At 40.7% G+C, this 20,637-nt stretch overlaps 1 long non-coding RNA gene across 1 annotated transcript in view; it reads left to right on the top strand.

Moving 5' to 3' along the window:
* The first annotated feature begins 19,804 nt into the window (after window positions 1–19,804).
* Window positions 19,805–20,637, top strand: part of LOC119853772 — a 104,865-nt gene continuing 104,032 nt past the window's right edge. The window contains exon 1 of the long non-coding RNA XR_005292210.2: window positions 19,805–20,368. This is a non-coding gene — a long non-coding RNA (uncharacterized LOC119853772). The remainder of the gene's footprint in view (window positions 20,369–20,637) is intronic.

Here is a 20,637-nt window from a genome sequence, read left to right as displayed (position 1 = left end):
TGCTTCTCATGCCTCTTCTTGTTACCCCTCTTGTTAAAGGGGAAAGTGCACTAAACTGGCTTGCTATTTACAAATTGGAACCAGATTAAACTGCAGGCTAATCTGACAATGTGGAGTCAAAGTCCCTGCTAGGAAGAATTTAAAGCAACCAAAAAATAAATTACTTGGCCCAAGAAGTCAACCTTGATAAATCCTATTTTAAGATGTGGGTTAATTTAAGAGGCAGAGTGAATGGGGGCGGGGGGGAGAAAGTAAATCCTGAGTCTCATTTGTTTAGCTTCATGTTACAACAAGATTCTACAAATGAGAGAAAATCAGGCACTGGCATCCAAAGAACATGTGCACCTGTTTTCTTCAGTGAGACTAATCAATATTGGATTTAATCTGAGATTTGCTCACATTTAGTTCCAGCAGTTGATATCCCATTTTCTCTTATCCAGGGTAAAATTCTATGGGGTACATCTCTGTTCTTACAGGAGATTGGATCCAGACACCCATACAACTTTGGGAAAGCTTGAATCTGGATGAGGATGTGAAATGCACAGCTGAGCCCTGTCTCTATTATCGGTAAAGCTGATCACAAAATAGAACTTCCTGTGGAGCAGAAATACCGATATTATTTAAATTCATTCTGAATTGGGGAATGAAATTGAAACTTAGAAATGTTCTGCAGAATAGAAATACCAAAAAAACTTGATTTGGAAACATTTCATTTCAATAATGTAAAACCATCTTGTTTTGATATTGCATAATTATATATTTAATATTAAACTATTATAGTATGTCTTGAAATTAACTGTATAAATATACTATATCATTCTACTTGTATCTGTTACAATATTAATTTTTAATAAAGTTGAAATGAAATGTTTTGCCATTATCAGAATAAAACATCTTGATATTACATAAATGTTTAAGTGCTTTTGAATGGGAACAAATTTGTTTTTGTTTTGAAATGTTTCCTGGAAACATTATTATTTAGATAAAATTGCATTTTCTAATGGAATATTGTTCAGCTGAATTTTTCAACCACCTTTTAATTATGGGTACTTGGGTAACATTGTTGGGTAGAGCTGGATAGAAAATTTTTAGAAAAATGTCATTCTAAATATGCTGTTTCATCAAAACCAAAACTTTTTGTGGAGATATTTCAGTTTTGATAAATTTCATTGAAAAGGCTTTTGGATCGAGCTTGAGAGAGGTACAGATCTCTTCTGTACCTCCTTCAGAATGATCTAGAATGGAAAAACTCTGTTCTAAACTGAGAAGACGTGAACCTTGATCTCGCACACCCTAGCCGAAGGCCTTACTCACCAGAGTGCATACACATGCCCCATAGCCTTCCTAGCCATTTCAATCCCTCTTCCTTAATCAAAAACCTCAGATTTTGGTTAGGAACATTGACACAATTCATTTTTTGTGAAAACCAGTGTGGAACAAACAAATATCAAAATCTTGGAAGTTGCCATGAAATGAATTGTCGTCGTCCAGTCATTCGAAACACTGTGTGGGTTAGTGATGCAGCAGAGAATAGACTAAGGTTGTTAAGATAAGGATCTTTTTAAAAGATTGTTAAAATACTTGATCAATACATTGCATGCTTAGTTCCCTTTAATACGAGAGAGCTATGTGCTGAGTTATAAAAGCAATAGAAGAAATTCAGGTCCAAATCCTGATCCCATTGAAATCAATGGCAAAACTATAGTTGATTCCAGTGGGACCAGGATTGGGAATTATAAGCTTGCATCTCTTTGTATAAATACAAGCCTGAAAACTGAATCCAAATCCCATCAACTTTGGGAAGAGTTCAGGTCTGATACCAGATCTGATTCTTATTTTGTTGCTTTCTTGTTGCAGAGTTGAGGTAGTGACGGGAACTCATTACAGATGGCTGAACATCTCCTGTATCATAAATGGAAACCCCTGGAACTTGAGAACTAGGATCCTTTTCTGAACTTTGTTTCTCAGGACCCATTTGTAATTTAAAATGGCTTGTTCTCACAGCAGTGCTCCTTTTAACTTGTGGGTTATTTTTATGCTCTGACATAAGCATTCCTTTATCTTCTAACAATGGGCCTGATTCTCTTCACTTACAGGGGTGTGAACTGGAAGTAACTGCACTGAAGTCAGTGGAATGACATGGGTATATGAATGGAGAATCAGCCTGTGGTTTTTAGTGTTCTGGGTTGATTTCTCTGTGAAATTTTGAAAGTAAATATACTTGCAGCATTTGCCCTAAAAATAGCAAAGTGCCACATGAAGGGCTCTGATGCTTTCTTGAAAAGTGTGATTCATAAAAAGGGAGCGGAGTGATGAATGGAAAATTTCCAAGCCAATATGATTATGGTGATATCCTGAATATACAGGATGAAGAAAATAAACAGCTGTTTTTACATGTGCTCCTACATAGACACCCCAGGCAGGAAAGAATATGACAATTGGCTGACTGTTACTGGGGTTGAGGAGGATGGATGTATGACTAGTTGTAATATGTATTGCAGTAAATGTTAGATTTAACTGTTTTTCAAACTACTCATGAAGAGGGGTGGGTTTATTTTTGGAAGGGATTGACCTTGTCCCCCTCTACTCCCAGTACTAAGGGGGAAGATTGGTTCCCATTACAACTTTGCAAGAGCTGCTCAGATACTACGCGTCTGTAGGTAGACAGTCAAGAGATTTCCATACAAGGTAGAGAGAGATCTGACTCATAAACTTCAGATCTGCATTGAGTCCAAACTTCCTGATAGTTCATGTGTTCAGCTCCAGGAGTCTTTTGTTTGGACCCACTTCTGAGCGAATACGTGAATGTTCCCTCCTATTTTTGCTCTTATTTACTTGATGTAATTTTCCTCATTAATAGCTCCTTTCAGCCAAACAAACAATGGTTCAGTAGCTCAAGTGAAAATCAGTAGCGGACACTTGTCCAGTCTGTTTTACCATCAGGTTATTTACTTTCAAAGGTTAACATTTTTATCCACGTTCTCAGACATACTGTACTATCTATCCTAGGTACTTATTTGGCCCCATGACCATACTGTTTAAGCACCTCAATCTTTTGCCCTGATTGAGGGCAAAATCTGAATTGCCCTGCCCAATGCCCCTGTGTGGTAGTGAAGTACTACTATCCCCATTTTACTGGAGGAAGTAAGGGTATGTTTATGGTGTGCTAAAACCTTTGACAGGGAGTCTCAGCCTGTCAACTGACTTGGGCACACAAGGCTTCCACTATGGGGTTAAAAATAGCACTGAAGTAGGTTCCTGCTTGGGCTCTGAAATGCAGCAAGGCAGGGTAGGGGTGTCTCAGAGCTCAGGTTTCGGAGCCCAAACAGGAATATCTAAACTGCTGTTGTGAGCCCCACAAGCCCAAGTCTATTGACCCGGGTTCCGAATCTTACTGCCTTTATTTATTTTCAGTGGAGACATACCCCAGGTTACTTACCTAAGATCTCACTGGAAGTCTGTGATGGAGTATTGAAGAGAATGTAGGTCTAAAATTCCACTCTAATCCAATGGTTAGGATACTATACTTGGGGCTGGTGTAAACAAAATTTTTGTACCATGTCAAAGATTTCTATATTTAGAAACTGATATCATTAAAGTGGTACAATCCACGTGAGTGATCAGTTATTCTGCTATACAAGAGCTTACACGAGATCATCTTATTTTATTTTTACATAGATTATAAAATATTTGGAGCAGGGGACTCCTGTTGTGTTCTTAAAGAACAGATGGAGCTACTGAAGTAAGTTTCACCATCACTGCTTCCACTCCCACCATCTCCTGGGACTTTGACATCCTAATTCTGAGATGTTCTGATCAGACTAGGCCAAAGAGAGACAAATAACATCGCCACCTCTACTGGCTCCAGCTGAATGCCAACCACCTAAAATGAAATGAGATTATACTTTAACAATAACAACATCTCAACTAACTTCTTTTTCCCCAAAAGGACAGCTGTTACCATCTTTGATACCCTCTAAGACTGTAAAACAAGGGAGTGGGGGTTCCTTGCCAAAGCACTCCTGCTTAAGGGAAAGTTAACAAGAAATGTTAAAATGAAAGCTTAATACTTGGCATTTCAAATGCTTTAACTGTCCCTCCTTTTCTATATCTGTAATAAAAAAGGGTAAAAGGATTTTTAATGGCATGTTTGCCATGGTACTAAGCAGGCTGAGGTCTTTGTATACCAATCCTTGTTTAATGTCGGACAGTGAAAGTTTATAACACCATTATCTCTTTCGACCTCTGAGATCACTACCACAGGCTCTAGGCAGGAACAGGATCTGCTCAGCAGTTCTCAGCCTTGTATAGCTATATACAATCCTGTGATATCAGGAAGGGGGAGTCTCCTGATATTTAGAACTTAAATATAATTTAAAAATCTATACTCTTAAATAAGGCACCACCACCACTGTACACAAAATGACTAGAGTTAGCAGCAAAATTTTGTTGAATACCAGGTTCTGTCAATAGCTGGCTCCATCCTCCTGCATACCCAGTTTCCTTGATTACATGCTTCCCCCCCCCCCGCCCTTGGTACTTAATGGTTCTCATAAGCCAGATTTTCAAACTCTGAGACAAAGATGTGTTGGCACTTTTGTGCCTAATTTTTGTTAGAATACCTTGATGCACCAAGATTGGATTTTTGGGGCACACATCTCACTATACATTTCCGCACACAGGTACATAATTTGTGTGCACATTCACAGTAGCTGGGAGTGCATGTTGTGTACATAGCTCCACCTGCACTTCTGTGAAGGTGACTCTTAGCATTTCAAGACATTTAATTAGGAAGATGTTGTTCTCCAGCACAAGTACCTGATATGTGCATGCAATTGCATGAGCAAATTAGATGCACATGCATATCTGTATCCAGTCCTAGGCTCCTTCATGCCAGTTTAAAAATATTCAATTGTGTGAAAGATTGTGCCCATATAGGTTTCTGACTTTCAGTTTTAGCTGTGCAACTATTGAATTATTTGAGTTTTAGTTCTTAAGTGAGCTTAGTGCTCGTGGCTGCATCTTTTTAAAAGTGTAACCCAGGTTCTACTTAAAAGGCTACCCTGTTGGGTATTTAAGTAAAACATTGTCTCAAATTCAGCGCTGGCATATGTAGCACAACTCCCTCTGAGGAGTCAGGATTGAGTTTGGGGCAATATTTTGCCCTACAGGACACTTCTAGTATTGATGAAAATAGTTCATGTATAAGTTAGAGCAAGAAAATGTCATCTTTGTGCACAATCATTCCTCATATTATTTCTGGAGAGTTTTAGATGTGGACTGTGATGGCAAAATTGGCCCTTTAATTTGTGAAAGTTGGACTTGCAGTTAGGGTACTGGATGGGGACTTGAGTGCTGTGTTCAAGTTCTAGCTTTACGACTGACTTCCTACATAATCTCACTGTCAAAATCCCCCATCTGTAAAACCTGAATAATATTTTGTTTGGGGGCGGGGGGGTTGGCTTTTTTTGTATTATGATAGCATATAAGAGCCTTTGTCATGCACCAGGAACCCTTTGTCCAAGGTGCTGTACCAATACACAGAACAAAAAACCCAACAACTCTTCCTTGCCTTAAGGCACTTACCATCTTAAGTATAGGACAAGACGCAACAGATTGATACAGGCAGATGGGAAGCACAAGGAAATCATGACACAATAATGGTCAGCAGGATATAGTGATCTCGGCACACTAGCTGCCTAACTGTTAATCCCATTGTACGTCTTACCTGTATAGTCTCTGTGAAGTAGAAATAGTGTCTTGGTAGGTGTAGGTACAGGCCATGCAGTGTGGAGGTTCACTCGCTTGGCCCTCTGAGCATACTGTAACACTAATAACTACTCAGTTGTCTATGGAGTAAGGAAAAGCAAGAAAGGCACTTGCTATCTGTAGAAAATCTGCTGATGTACTTGTTCATTAGCCATCCATTTCAGACCAAGGACCTTGATTTAGACTTCTAAATCCCTGTTTAGTCATCTAAATATTTTTTGTTTAAAATTACCAAAGACCTGTAGTTTCCACAAAAGTCAGTAGGATTTCTGACTGCTCAGTACTTCTGATAATCAGACCTTTTATTTATGCAGCTGCTTAAGTTAAGGTGACCAGATGAAACAGACAAAATATAGGGACACATGGGGGAAGCGCAACCCCCCCACACACACCCAAAAAACAAACAAACAAAAAAAAAACCCCAGAGCGGCCAAAGCAGCAATATCAGGACAAATGGTGTCCTGGCGATGCATCAGTCAGGAGCCAGGACAAAACTAAGTCTGGATTTTTATCAGGACATCTGGTCACCCTAGCTTACATATACATTTTAGGTGTATTTGAAAATGTTGGCCTATGTTCAGCTAATTAAAAAGCAAGGGAGCATGCAAACTTCCCAGCTCTTCACAGTACAATTTGGCTAAGAACTATAAGTTAGGAATAAGAACTGCTCTTGCATTCATACAATCTTCTGCACATGAAACCTGATTCCCAAACAATTAGCTAAAATACCCTGGATCTAAGGCAAACTTCATAATCTCACATTACCAGCAGAAGAACACATTGCTTACAGAGGGGGTGGGGGAAATCTTTATTTGCAGTTTCACTGTCTTGCCGTCTCTGGTGTGGGTTGAGGTAACATTTGAGAAACATTTATCCTGGGGAAAAGTGAAGGCACCTGACGGCAAGGTTGAGAAGTCAAATGGCAGATGTTTGAAAAGTCAAACGGCAAGGGAGTTTGAGAAGCTAAGCAGCAAATGTGTAGCAAGGCACAATGGCTCACCTAAGAGAGCACCTGTCACTTTCTCATGCACCTGTTCAATTTTTGAACTATAGTTTGTGTGTGTGAGAGAGACACAGTGGTAGTTTAAGAAGAATGGAAGATAGACATGGGATGAGTGTCTTAGCCCTTGTATCTATTCAGGTTAGTGGTGTAGCTGGCCCAGTGCAAACCCTTAGTATAGTCAGGCAAAGCAGGCATTTGCACTGATGAGTTTACTCCCAACTTGAAAAAGGGGAAAACACCACTAGTGCAAATAGCAGGTTTGTCCGTCTACATTGGATGTTGCATTGTTGTTGTTACACTGGTAGCAATTGGGGTAAATACCTATGTAGATTAATGAAGACCTTATCAGCTATTTGCTACAGTCAGTTAGAAGTAAGGCCAGGTTGAAATCCTTGTCATGCCTACTGTCTTTGAGGTCAGGAAAGGAAAGTGGGGTATTAATGTCACCAATACATAGTCCTCTCCTTATGGCAGCTTTTGATAAAGAGCAAGAGTGGGAATGTGAAGTGTAGCATAGTGATAATCCTTAGGATATGTTGCCTTATTGGAAAAGACAGGAGACCAGACACTTTAATGACTTTTCACAGTAAATATAAATAATCCCCAAAGGGTAGTTGACTTTGCTGTGGATGCTTATTTCATAAGCCAGTAAAAAATGAAAGATTTTATCCAGCATATTATGGGGATTACTTTTTAATCCCTCAAACCAAAGAGCACTGTAGATTCAAAAATGTGAACCCCTCTTGCCCACCCTTCCTTTAACATACTTCTCCTTTCATTTATCTTTCCATTTCATTAATCCTCTTCCCCACTTCATCCACCCAAAAAGTGGAACTAAAATGATGTTTGCAAACCATCACAATGTTCACTCTGACTGCATGATATCCCTTTTCCCCACCATGTTTTGATTATTCACGCTGTTCTCTTCTCCGTCCCCCCAGCTTCGTTTATCTTGGGAGTAGTATTTACCCACTCCTATAACACATAAACAGGTTGGATCCCATGCTGGGTAGTAGAATACTGTATCACTAAAATGACAGCTTCCTGCTCACAGCGAGGCCTGTGTTTGGGGGGTTGAACTAGATGACCTTCTGAGGTCCCTTTCAACCCTGATATTCTAGGATTCTTTGAGAGAACATTCCAAACTCTGCAGCTGTGAACTCTGATGTGCAAAATGTCCCATGAAATCAAAGGTTGCAGTCATTTTTGAAAATCCCACCCATGGACATAATTTCTTAATGATGCAAGCAGAGTAGAAGCCAATTGTTGAAGTTGAGTGAATGTACACAGGCATTGTTTTATGCAGTAGTCAGACTGCTCCAATCTGGAGTAAAACCAAAGGAGTTCGTGGATTGTTACTGTAACTTCCCTCAAGGCTTCCTCTTTGTAGTCAAATCCTTTTGCCTTTGTGTGGTTAATGGTGATTTTGCTGGGATGAAGGTTACAGAAATGAAACTGATGGGGGTGTAATTGTAAACTGTGCAGCTTTTTTTAGTCCACTAAGGGCATACACGAATTATATGTAGTGACTGAAGTTTGTCTTGGTGAGATTACAGCTGACTTTCAACAACCAGGAAAAAACATCTTCGTCTGAGTAAATCTGGTCCTGTAAAGCCAATCCATGTATTTGTTATGGAATTAATGTCTCCTTGATACCCTTACAGCAAGACTGTTTTAATCCATCAGTGACGGATGGTAGGCCAGTCATTGGTCCACTTTGGTGTCAAGTCTCTACGGTTCATTTTTTATTTGGAAAATTGTGTTTGTCAGGAATTGCTCTCAAATCTGCTCCTGGACTTTGACATTTTGAAACAACCAACCTGTTTTAGATGAAAAATGCATTTAAATAAACTAATGAAACGGCTCCCACAAAAGAATATGTTCACTGAAATTCTTCAAGGGCAACATTTCTGATGAACAGCAATATATGATCAGTTTTGATATCTAGAATATTTCCCCTGCTCAGCAATCATAAAGGCAGACATTTTATTTGTTACCGCCTACCCAGTTAGGGGTTGGGGAGACAGAAGATCACTTGTCAAAAGGATAGCTGAAGTGGAATTAGATTTCAGATGAGATTAAAGAACATGTTCTTGAAGAGTGTTCTAAAGTTTATAAACAAAGAAGAGTTTAAAACATAGAGAAGACTTAATCAAAGGAAAGAAATCCTGTATCCTATAGATGAAGGCTTCTGTGAGAATTTGTTTGCCAACAGTTTCATGAGCAATAAAGGGATAAAATTTGTTTCAAACACAACTTCCCCCCCCACCCCCATGTGCAGAAATAGTTCACATCTTTTTGATTTGAAACATTTGCAGGCTAAAATGGAACAAAGCTTGGTAATGAAAGAAAGAAAGCAACTTCATGAATGGTGAACAAATGCCTCAAAATTAAATTTGGACACTGCAGAATATCTGGACCAAATTCTGCAGTTAAGATAGGATTTACACTAAGTGTGGTTGGATAAATGTTCTGCTCTGCTATTTAGACAGGCGTTTGTGTGACTATTTGCATTGCTTTTTAATAAAAGACAGTACTTATCATATTCAAATCCAGCATTTCATGGAAAACAATGTACCTTCTGAAATGCAAGTTATCGCACCTCCTGCTCTGTGTATTGTGGAATGGCTTTCAAAACACCAAGGTTTTATACCGAGATTATATAATTAACTTTAACTTTATTTTTTCCCAAAATCATGATGATGATGATGATGATGATTATTCCACATTTTTCAACAGTTACGTCAAAAAGTGATAGGTTATATTAGGGATAGGAGAGAAGTCAGTCTAAAGAAAGAATGGCAATAACTGTTCAAACAGGAGCAGCTCCTATTGGTATGTAAGCATGTAGGTGTGGGCTACAGAGGTTGAAGGTCATTCTCAGTTTTGGAAGGCTGGATAGCTGGAACAGATTGGGGTTGGCTGAAGCTTACTGTAAGCTCATTGCTGTGACACACAGTTCAAATATAAAAAATGTAATTGTTTAATACATATTCTCTGTCTTAAGAAGAGAAACACTACACCCCTTGCAGAACCCAGACCCATATCCTTCAAAAAGGTTGAAGGATGCAGTGACTTCAGAACCATCAGTGGCTGCTTGTGATGTTCCTGGGTGGGCTAGGGTTAGGGTGATATTTTGGGAGGTGCAGTGTAAATGTAGGTGTTGGGGTAGTGTGAAAGAGCCACATGATCTGCATCTCAAGCTTTCAGTTAAAAAAAAAATGGCAGGGACAACATCTCAATCCAAGAGGTCAGCAACAAAGCAATAATCAGCAGACTGACACTAATTGACTTTGAAATGTATCTGTAAAAACATCACCATGGAATTTTGATTTTTGTTTTTTTTTCCCCACGCTGAGTGATCCCCATATCAAATGTGCTCAGTTTATAAGAACACACTGTCTGCCCCACCAGCTCCAACCAGGATCTGAAATTCAAGCAGTGTGCTTTGCTTCTCTCACTTCATCAGTATTCCAGGTTCTACAGGTCCAATTAGGCTGTCACTATAACACCTGTGCAATCTCATTTACTGACTCATTTATTATTCACATGATTGTCTTCAAATCCAACTCTGCAACCCCAAGGCCTTTCATAGGTTTACATAGATGCAATCATTGGAATTTAAGGCCTGATTATATTATTGTTGCTAGTGTTGAGTAACACTTTACTCAACCAGCACTTCCAATGAAGTGAAAGGTCCCATGGACTGAGTTAGGGTACTACTCAGTGTGAGCCAGGGTATTGGAATCTGGCCCAGAGCAAACCGCTCAAGAAGGACTAGAATCTACTTCAAGCTCTTAGCTGTGTTGGCAGTGCAGGACTAATAGTTGTCAAATATTTGTTGTTGCTTATGGTTTGTATTTAGACTCAGTGGCGCTGACTTTAGCAGGTCTGTGGAGGTAATAAACATCATTTCCATGTACCTGCTCTTGAGTAGAACTGCACTTTAAAGCAATTGGGTTTGGCTATGCATGATCCAGGTTTTTTAGTTTAAAATTAGTGTTTGCACTGATGAAAGCAGGAGCATGTAGAATGAAGTTAAATGCGAATCTGAAATGAGGGATTATACAGCCCAGAATTACATTTTTAGAGGATTTGCAGCTGTGATGCTCCCAAGGGGCAGCCAAGGTTGTAAGGCACCACCACCAACTCTCAGCATAAGGAAGTCTCATCTGTGCCTGCTGTGGATCAGCTCCTTGAAATCACCAGCCTCTGGCAGCACAAGTGCTACCTTCCAAACCCCTCTCTCTGTACAGGTGTTAAGAACCAGGACCTGCAGTGGAGCTAGTCTCCAGGGAACCTCATCAGTATAGCTGGCCTGCAGCAAGCTGCCTGATTAGCCATACAACCTGATTGGCTGCAGAGGCCAGAGGCTGGCTCTTAAGCCAGCAACTGCAGCAGCTGGCTGGCTTCTCAGCAACCATGCTGACAGCTGTGCCTGCTCTTGTGTTACCGTACTCTTGCCTTGCATGCCAGTCTTGCCTCTGTTTTGACTCCCTCCTTAACTGCTACCCTGCTTTCTCTGTTCCTGACTGCTGGCTTGACCCTTGGCTCTGGCCCCTGACTATGGGCTGCAGCTCAGCCCTTAGCTCTCATACCCTGTTCCTGCCTTCTAGTTTTACCTTTGGGCTTGGCTCCTGACAACTGACTGCTCTTGCCACTAGGCTAGATTGCCCTCATCCCAGTCAGCTGACAACAGGTAGCAAGCAATAGACACACATCAACCCCTCTCCCCCGAATCTTTGGTGCGTTCCCTCTAGTATCCACCCCCTTTTTCTCTGGCTACTCTCAAAATTACCAGGCCTACTGTTTCCAAAGGAATGGTGCATACAAGCTGGTAAGATTTAACTCAGGCCCAGCACTTTGGTTAATGCCACAGCACTTAGATGTGTTTATATTGAAGATAAGAATGTTTATGATCAAAGAACTGAAATTCAAGTGACAGTGAGTAAGAATATTGGAAACCAATGGTTACAAATATAAAACAATTGCATAACGTGTTTTCTAGAGCCTAAAGTTAATTAACAAGGTACACTCCTGTTTAAAGAAGCTTATTTTATCCAATGTTCTCCCAAGTGTTTTCAGCCAATCCTGGTTGAGGCCCCTCTTTCATGAAGAAAACACACTATCCATTTATTTAAATGGTGAAGAATGATTTCTTCTGTGTCTCCCAAATATATGTAAGCAAACCTTTTGATTTGCATCTCATAAGAACAGCCGTACTGGGTCAGACCAATGAGCCATCCACCCCAATATCCTGTCTTCCAACAGTGGCCAATGCCAGGTGCTTCAGAGGGAATGAACAGAGCAGGTAATCATCAAGTGATCCATCCCCTGTCACTCATTCCCAGCTTCTGGCAAACAGACACTAGGGATGCTGCAGATATATTCTCCAGATATAGTTCCTTCCTCCCCTCCTCCTGCTGCTTGCTTTTCCTCTTACTTTTCTCTCTGAAGATTTTACAATCCTTCATTAACATTCAGTTCAGAGTGGTGAGAGGAGAGCCATTGTGAACTATAAAATACTCAGTTTGCATGCAAACAGCCAGCTAGATAAACTTGTCTTTCTGACAGAAAACCTGTTTTTACCCTTTGCTGGTGACTGGTCCCTGGACACAGACCTTTTTAAGAAAAATTTCTGTGCATATACATAACTCCTTACACAACATCTGTGCATATGTTTCACAATGATGCAAATGACCAGTGTGACACCAGCATTCACTGCAGACCTCTCATGACCCTCTTGGCTTAACTAGAATGTGCATACCAGACTCAGGATGTCCCAAACCCATTTACAACCCCTCTCTGCCCCTGGCCAGTGGGCACTAAGAAGTTCCTAGGTCACAGTACCTCTAACTTGGGCATCTGTATCTGCTGTAAAAGGTTCCCATGGTGCTTGAGCCAAATAACATGTTCAAGATGGGAATAATCTGGCCACCCGTGAGCTGTGCCCAACAAACTTTGCCAAGAACTGTCACTGTGGGTCCAGGCTGCAAAATGTACCTACCGTTGGATTGTCTGCCCAAAACATTGGACTGCAGGTGCATAGTCAGGTTCAAACCCTTTGCACCAGAATATGGACCCGTAGCAGCTTACACACGGCAAGCAGCCCAAACTCAATGGCAGAGCTTGCCTTATTAAATCCATCATCTAACAAAGAGTTGCTGAATGGAAACACAGACCTACTGTCATTGTACTGAAGGACTTGGTAGGTGTTTAGCTAATATGGAGACCATAAATATTATCAACCTCAGGCAAAGGGCCAGAACTGGATTCATCTAGGTGTTGGTGCATTTTGGCTGTATGGTTAAAGCAGCAGAACAATCTGTCTGCTGTCTATTGTATATAGTATCTCTGTGTTAGGTTGTACTACCCACCCATCTCCACCTCCACCATTCCCCTGGATAATTAGGTTACTCTCCGTATCCCTGCCATCACTCTTAGCTCTGAGCTCATCTTCAGACTAATAGGTTGGTGTCCTGTAACCTTCCCTGCTGCTTTTGGACTAGGTGCCTCTGCATCCAGCTTTTCCAACCTCTCCAGCTGAGTAGCTGGGGTTTCTGAAACTGTAGATAGGCATAATAATATGCAAGGAGTTGCACAGCCCTTGGCTCTCTCACTTTTTCACCTACCAATTGTCCTTCTGGGGGTATTTTTTTCTGGTGGATGAAATGCCTCATTTTCAAGCTTATTTGGAGAAAAAAGAATAACAAGGCGGACACGTAACTCTGGCCTCTGCACATAAGTGCAGCTGTGATTTTTTTTAATATGTTGAGATGAATAAAATAATGAGGGACATTTTGAAGATGACCGTCTGTCTCAGAACTTTATTCCAATGCCTTTCCTGCTCGGCTATGTATATTTCTGAACTGCAACAAATCGATGGCATATCTAGTACAGTACTCCTTGGGAGGGAAGAATGTTCTTAAAATGCTAGCTACTGCATTTGGGCCCTATTCAATTCTCTCTAACAAGGCAAAACTTTCACTGAAATGAGCTGTTATAGAAGTATGTCAGAGCGAGGCATCTGCATGTTTCTCTGTGATGATAAGGCTGTCTATTTTACACACCAGGAAGGATAACCTTATACTCCAAATAGCCACAGTTGCTCTTCCAGTGTTTCAGGGAAATATTACAGCAATTTCTTTAGTGTCAACCAATGTAGCTTGACTACCCCTTAAACATTCTTCTGGGAAATTTTCAGGATGCTCATTAAGCCGCCTTTTTTTTTTTATTGACAAGAGCATTTAAGTCCCAAATAGCATATGATGGGAATCAGAAAAGAATGAACAATATATCTCAGCAAAGAAGTAAATGCATTTAATGGTCTATGTAGTCACAAACTGGCACCACGCAAGTGTGGGATATGTTAAATAAAAAGTAAAGGAGCCTGAGACTGTCTGACCTACAAGGTTTACAGCTGCATGCTATTACCCACCAATCGGAGAACAGGTGACCATCTACTGTGGCACTCAATGGAGTTTTTCATCTGCATGAGGACTGTATCAGAATTTTTTTCATCTTTAGTACAAGTCCATACCAAAGTAGTTTAATCTGTTTAGACATGTGGTGGTAGTTTTAGCTGACAGACATATTTTTGGTTTATACAACAGTTCTATTGGATAACAAGACAGCTGGGGAATCAGGGTGGTCTAGTTTTATGCCCTGCAGTAACATTTTATGACTTGCATTTAGAATTTGACTGGAAAAATTACTAGAACAGAAGGGATAGTCCTGTACTCGCTGGGGATGAACTAGTTGACATAATCTTTCCCATTTCTACTCTCTGGAACACTGTAAATTTAATGTGGATAAATGTAAAGAACCCCAACTATTCATACAATATGATGGGGGCTAATTTAGCTACAACTAATCAGGAAAGAGATCTTGGAGTCATCGTGGATAGTTCTCTACACAGTGTACAATGGCAGTCAAAAAAGCAAACAGGATGTTAGGGATAGAGAATAAGACGAATATCTTATTGCCCTTATATAAATCCATGGTATGCCCACATCTTGACTACTGCGTACAGATGTGGTCTCATCATCTCGAAAAAGATATACTGGCATTAGAAAAGGTTCAGAAAAGGGCAACTAAAATTATTAGGGGATTGGAAAAGTTCTCATATGAGGAGAGATTAAAGAGGCTAGGACTCTTCAGCTTGGAAAAGAGGAGACTAAGGGGGGGTATGATAGAGGTATATAAAATCATGAGTGGTGTAGAGAAAGTAAACAAGGAAAAGTTATTTACTTGTTCCCATAATATAAGAACTAGGGGCCACCAAATGAAATTAATGGATAGCAGGTTTAAAATAAATAAAAGGAAGTTCTTCACACAGCGCACAGTCAACCTTTGGAACTCCTTGCCTGAGGAGGTTGTGAAGGCTAGGACTATAACAAGGTTTGAGAGAGAACTGGATAAATTCATGGAGGTTAAGTCCATTAATGGCTATTAGCCAGGATGGGTAAGGAATGGTGTCCCTAGCCTCTGTCTGTCAGAGGGTGGAGATGGATGGCTGGAGAGAGATCACTTGATCAATACCTGTTAGGTTCACTCCCTCTGGTATTGGCCACTGTCGGCATACAGGATACTGGTCTGGATGGACCTTTGGTCTGACCTAGTATGGTCATTCTTATGTTCTTATGACTCCTTGAGGCTTGTACTCTGTATTTTGATTAGTGGTTTGATCTCTCTCTTTTTCCCCTTCTATCCTGATCTTACAAGATGCTGTCCTAGCTCACATTGACTCTGGTAAGAGTGAAAGGCACTGAAGCCCAGATCTTCAGAGATATTTAGGATCCTAACTTCCATTGATTTCAATATATATTGCCATCTTTACTCTGGTGTGTGTATTCTAACTTTTGGGCACCACCAATTTTGAATGATTAACAACTCTTGTTTACTTCCAAAGGAATTATTCCTATTTTGTGGTGGGAGAATAGTGCCATAAGAATGGTGCTTCTGTTTTCTTGTTTAAAAATCTACTTATCCGAGGTTAGGTTCACACCTCTAGCTTCAGAACATAAATCTCTTCTGACGTGATTCAAATAAAATCTCAGATAAATATTAATTCACAGCTGCCTTTCCTCTCTCTCGTACAAGGGTTGAGGTATCCTGATGCCAAAATATTAACTTTAAGGAATTTGTTTTGTTTTGAGAGGAGATAAATGGCAGGGCATGTGACAGAAGTATATAAAATAACATGGTATAGAGACAGTAAATTGGGCACTCCTATTATAATAAAGGTTATAATAAAAGGACAGAGGAAAAACTACTGAGGCAACTAATTTACAACTGATCAAAGGAAATACTTTTTATAGGGCAAATAATTAACCTGTACAACTCACTGCCACAATATATCTTTGGGGCAAATAACTTAGAAGAAATCAGAAAAGGGTTGAACATTTACATGGATGATAAAAACATCTGCAGAGTTACATGAGATTGTGTGTTTAAAAAAAATAGTGGGGGGAGATAAATCTTCATGCATATAAGCAAACCTCTAACTGATGGGGTTAGGAAGAAACTTCCTTTGTGGGCTATTTTATAATTGCTCATTATGAGAGATAGTATATTTTTCTGAAGCATCCAGCACTGGTCACTTTCTGATGGCACTGGGCTAGAAGCAACATTAGTACAGTCTGGTCCAGTATATCCTTTTTTTCTTTTCCTATCCTGCAGTGCAAGTCCTAGAAATTCAGCTAACCTTTAGAACTTCATTGTGCTTATCAGAACAAAATTTCTGAACTCTGCGATGTCTGCCACCGTTTGCAGAAAGTTGGACTAATCTTAAATATTAATTTTAAACTTATTTATCATTTAGTTTTACAGTAATCTCTGGAAAAATACTGCATACAAGTCCATGTATATCACTTGATATAGTCCTTCCTTAGTACTTGGCAAGCAATACAGAAATTACTTGAGTTATGCATCGGAAGAAGGGTGCACCCATTTCTAAAGGTCCTTGAGGTTCATTCATCCTCAGAAAATAATAGAGCTCATCTTTCATGATGCAGGCTAGTTGCCAGGCATCAAAATGTGCTTGCTCATTCATTCTCTCTCATATTCACACACTTACACCCCAACCTCCTCCTTTCACCAGCAGAGATTATTTTTATTCTTTTTCTGGTGAAGTCACTGGCCTAGGTGCTTTTCATAACTCTCAAATGTTTCTCATTTCAGGGGTTGTCACTCAATCTAGTCCCAAAGCTACCTTTTTTCCACATAAATGTAGAATCATAGAATCATAGAATCATAGAATATCAGGGTTGGAAGGGACCCCAGAAGGTCATCTAGTCCAACCCCCTGCTCAAAGCAGGACCAAGTCCCAGTTAAATCATCCTAGCCAGGGCTTTGTCAAGCCTGACCTTAAAAACCTCTAAGGAAGGAGATTCTACCACCTCCCTAGGTAACGCATTCCAGTGTTTCACCACCCTCTTAGTGAAAAAGTTTTTCCTAATATCCAATCTAAACCTCCCCCATTGCAACTTGAGACCATTACTCCTCGTTCTGTCATCTGCTACCATTGAGAACAGTCTAGAGCCATCCTCTTTGAAACCCCCTTTCAGGTAGTTGAAAGCAGCTATCAAATCCCCCCTCATTCTTCTCTTCTGCAGACTAAACAATCCCAGCTCCCTCAGCCTCTCCTCATAAGTCATGTGCTCTAGACCCCTAATCATTTTTGTTGCCCTTCGCTGTACTCTTTCCAATTTATCCACATCCTTCCTGTAGTGTGGGGCCCAAAACTGGACACAGTACTCCAGATGAGGCCTCACCAGTGTCGAATAGAGGGGAACGATCACGTCCCTCGATCTGCTCGCTATGCCCCTACTTATACATCCCAAAATGCCATTGGCCTTCTTGGCAACAAGGGCACACTGCTGACTCATATCCAGCTTCTCGTCCACTGTCACCCCTAGGTCCCTTTCCGCAGAACTGCTGCCGAGCCATTCGGTCCCTAGTCTGTAGCGGTGCATTGGATTCTTCCATCCTAAGTGCAGGACCCTGCACTTATCCTTATTGAACCTCATTAGATTTCTTTTGGCCCAATCTTCCAATTTGTCTAGGTCCTTCTGTATCCTATCCCTCCCCTCCAGCGTATCTACCACTCCTCCCAGTTTAGTATCATCCGCAAATTTGCTGAGAGTGCAATCCACACCATCCTCCAGATCATTTATGAAGATATTGAACAAAACGGGCCCCAGGACCGACCCCTGGGGCACTCCACTTGACACCGGCTGCCAACTAGACATGGAGCCATTGATCACTACCCGTTGAGCCCGACAATCTAGCCAGCTTTCTACCCACCTTATAGTGCATTCATCCAGCCCATACTTCCTTAACTTGCTGACAAGAATGCTGTGGGAGACCGTGTCAAAAGCTTTGCTAAAGTCAAGAAACAATACATCCACTGCTTTCCCTTCATCCACAGAACCAGTAATCTCATCATAAAAGGCGATTAGATTAGTCAGGCATGACCTTCCCTTGGTGAATCCATGCTGACTGTTCCTGATCACTTTCCTCTCCTCTAAGTGCTTCAGGATTGATTCTTTGAGGACCTGCTCCATGATTTTTCCAGGGACTGAGGTGAGGTAGTGTCCTCTCCCTTTTATTGTTGAAAATAATTTACACCAGGAATAAAAACTCACAGAACAGAGGCTTCAGGACTACGGATGCTGAACGAAGCAACCCTGCAGTATTTCACCTTTTTTCCTGCATGAATACATTTTGGTTCTGTCACATGTGAAGCTTGGCCAGCCAAACAGTAAGATACAGTTGGCTTTTTTTTCTTGTTTCAGGATGTGTGTGTTCGTTAAATTATCTCTCTTCCTCATCCGCTGATTTCTGACTTGCAATTTGTTCAGACCCTATTTCAGCTTCAGATAACTTCCTAGGTTTGTGGCTCTCTTAATCTTCTGTGGGATACTCTCTTTTGCAGGTCATAACTTGGGTCATTACATTTCCCTATGGGCAGCAGCTGCAACTTTCTTTTATTTGTCTTACCCAACAGCTGTGACATCTGCCTATGGGTAGCATGAGTTTATTACTTTTGTCCCTAGTGGTTTTTCTCTCTTAGCTCTACCAAGCCAGAGAATACTGCTAAGCTATCAGAACTCATGCTTCATTGATTTAATTCTGAATCTTTTATTTTTGTCTTTACTACAGCAGCCATAGCATCATTCTCAGTTCTACATTGGTTATAACTCTTTATCTCAGTGGGCCACTATCCTTTTAGCACTCTGCTGTCTGACCCCTGCTCTCTACTTTCTACTGTTGGTAGCTACATTGCTTTATATATTGTTGAGAGGTATTTTCCAGAGCATATTCTTGATGCCAAATCTATTAAGGCAAGTGCTGGGATTTCTTTCCAGTGTACATTTTTCTGCTCCTCCCCATCTGTTTAATAGATGTTTAAGGCCTGAAAAAACCATTATAAACATCTAGTCTGACCTCCTGCATTATATAAGCCATAGAATGGCCTCATGATGAGGAAGGTATCATGAAACTTCTATGGTGTGATAACTTAATCAAGCCTAAAGTTCCAAAAGCTTGTATACATGCAAATGCTCATATTAACACTTATTCTAGGGCACAAGAATGTAGGATTTGCAAAGGCAGTGGCTGGACAGAGTATGTGTTATGAACTAGGGCGTACAAATAAGTGGGGATGGGATGTGGCATCTAAGCACACACAGCCTACTTTTAGAATTGGACTGTCTTAAAATGACTTAGACAAATGCAAGCTGTTTGTGGTTCAGGCAGGTGTTAACCTCCATGATCACCTCCTAGTTATTTCCAATCAGCCATTCACTGTAGTTTAAAAGAAAGGTAGCAGCTGAGGCATATTGTGCATTGCTTATTTACCTGCCTCTGATTGCCTATCACTATGATTGAATGTGGCCAGTGAAGTCCTAAAACATGTCCTTTCCCTGCTCTCTCTTTGCAGGGTGAAGACAGAGCTGGTCAGCTGCAGGTTTTGATTACTAGATAAGCATATTACTGTTAGTGTATTGTGGAAGATACAAGTGCAACCAAATATCAGAGGTGATACGAATGTCAGTTTATATGTAAAATTGCTACACTTCAGACCCCTGTCAAACTGGCAACAAAGCTCTCGGTGTGACAAGGTCTGGGCAACTGGCTTAAAAATCATGAGCTTTTGAAAACAATAAATGTGGGGTTCTTTTTATTTGCTTGCAGCTTGAGCTGTTGGGGTTCAAGTTTTCCTGATTTTATTCTCAATCGCAAAGACTAGAGGCGTACATTTTCTTTTAAATAAATGTGACATTCTCATTGTAGCAGGGCAGTCTGTTCTTTTAAGGGCCTGCAGAGCCAGGGAGCAGAAAGCCCTGTCTAAAGAGAAGTCCAGTAGGCAGGTGTTGGGAATAAGAGGATCTGGGTAAGCAGCAACTAATGATTGCTCTGATTCCCAGCTGGAAGATATAAGTAAAGACCCAAGCTCTATAGTAGAGAGTAGGGGAGACAGTTGTAGGAGGCTGTAATGGGATCTGGCTGGATCTGTGAGCCTCCTGAGGCTAAAGGAGGTCTAAGACCTTGAGCTACTGGTGGATAGAGGACACTGCAGTATCAATCCAGGTCAGGATGATCACTTTTTTGTTTCTTTTCTATTTTTTTCTCCATTTATGTAAGAGAATAAAAGTGTCTGCCTGGAAGGCTAAAATAGCTCATTGTTTCTCTCCCTCCACCTGAGCTGGTGGCCAAACCCACCAGGTTACACTCGTGGCCTCAAATGGGTCCCAGAAAAACACCAAGTATCACAAGTGCTGGCAACGCTAAAATTAAAACACAATGATTTTTCTCCCCCACAGACCTCAGGGTTTAAATGAGATTGCCCTATTTTCTTG

Source organism: Dermochelys coriacea, chromosome 3, assembly GCF_009764565.3.
Source record: "Dermochelys coriacea isolate rDerCor1 chromosome 3, rDerCor1.pri.v4, whole genome shotgun sequence".
NCBI lineage: Eukaryota > Metazoa > Chordata > Testudines > Dermochelyidae > Dermochelys > Dermochelys coriacea.
The sequence above is the reverse complement of the archived record's forward strand: the minus strand, read 5'-3'. Positions and strand labels throughout refer to the sequence as shown.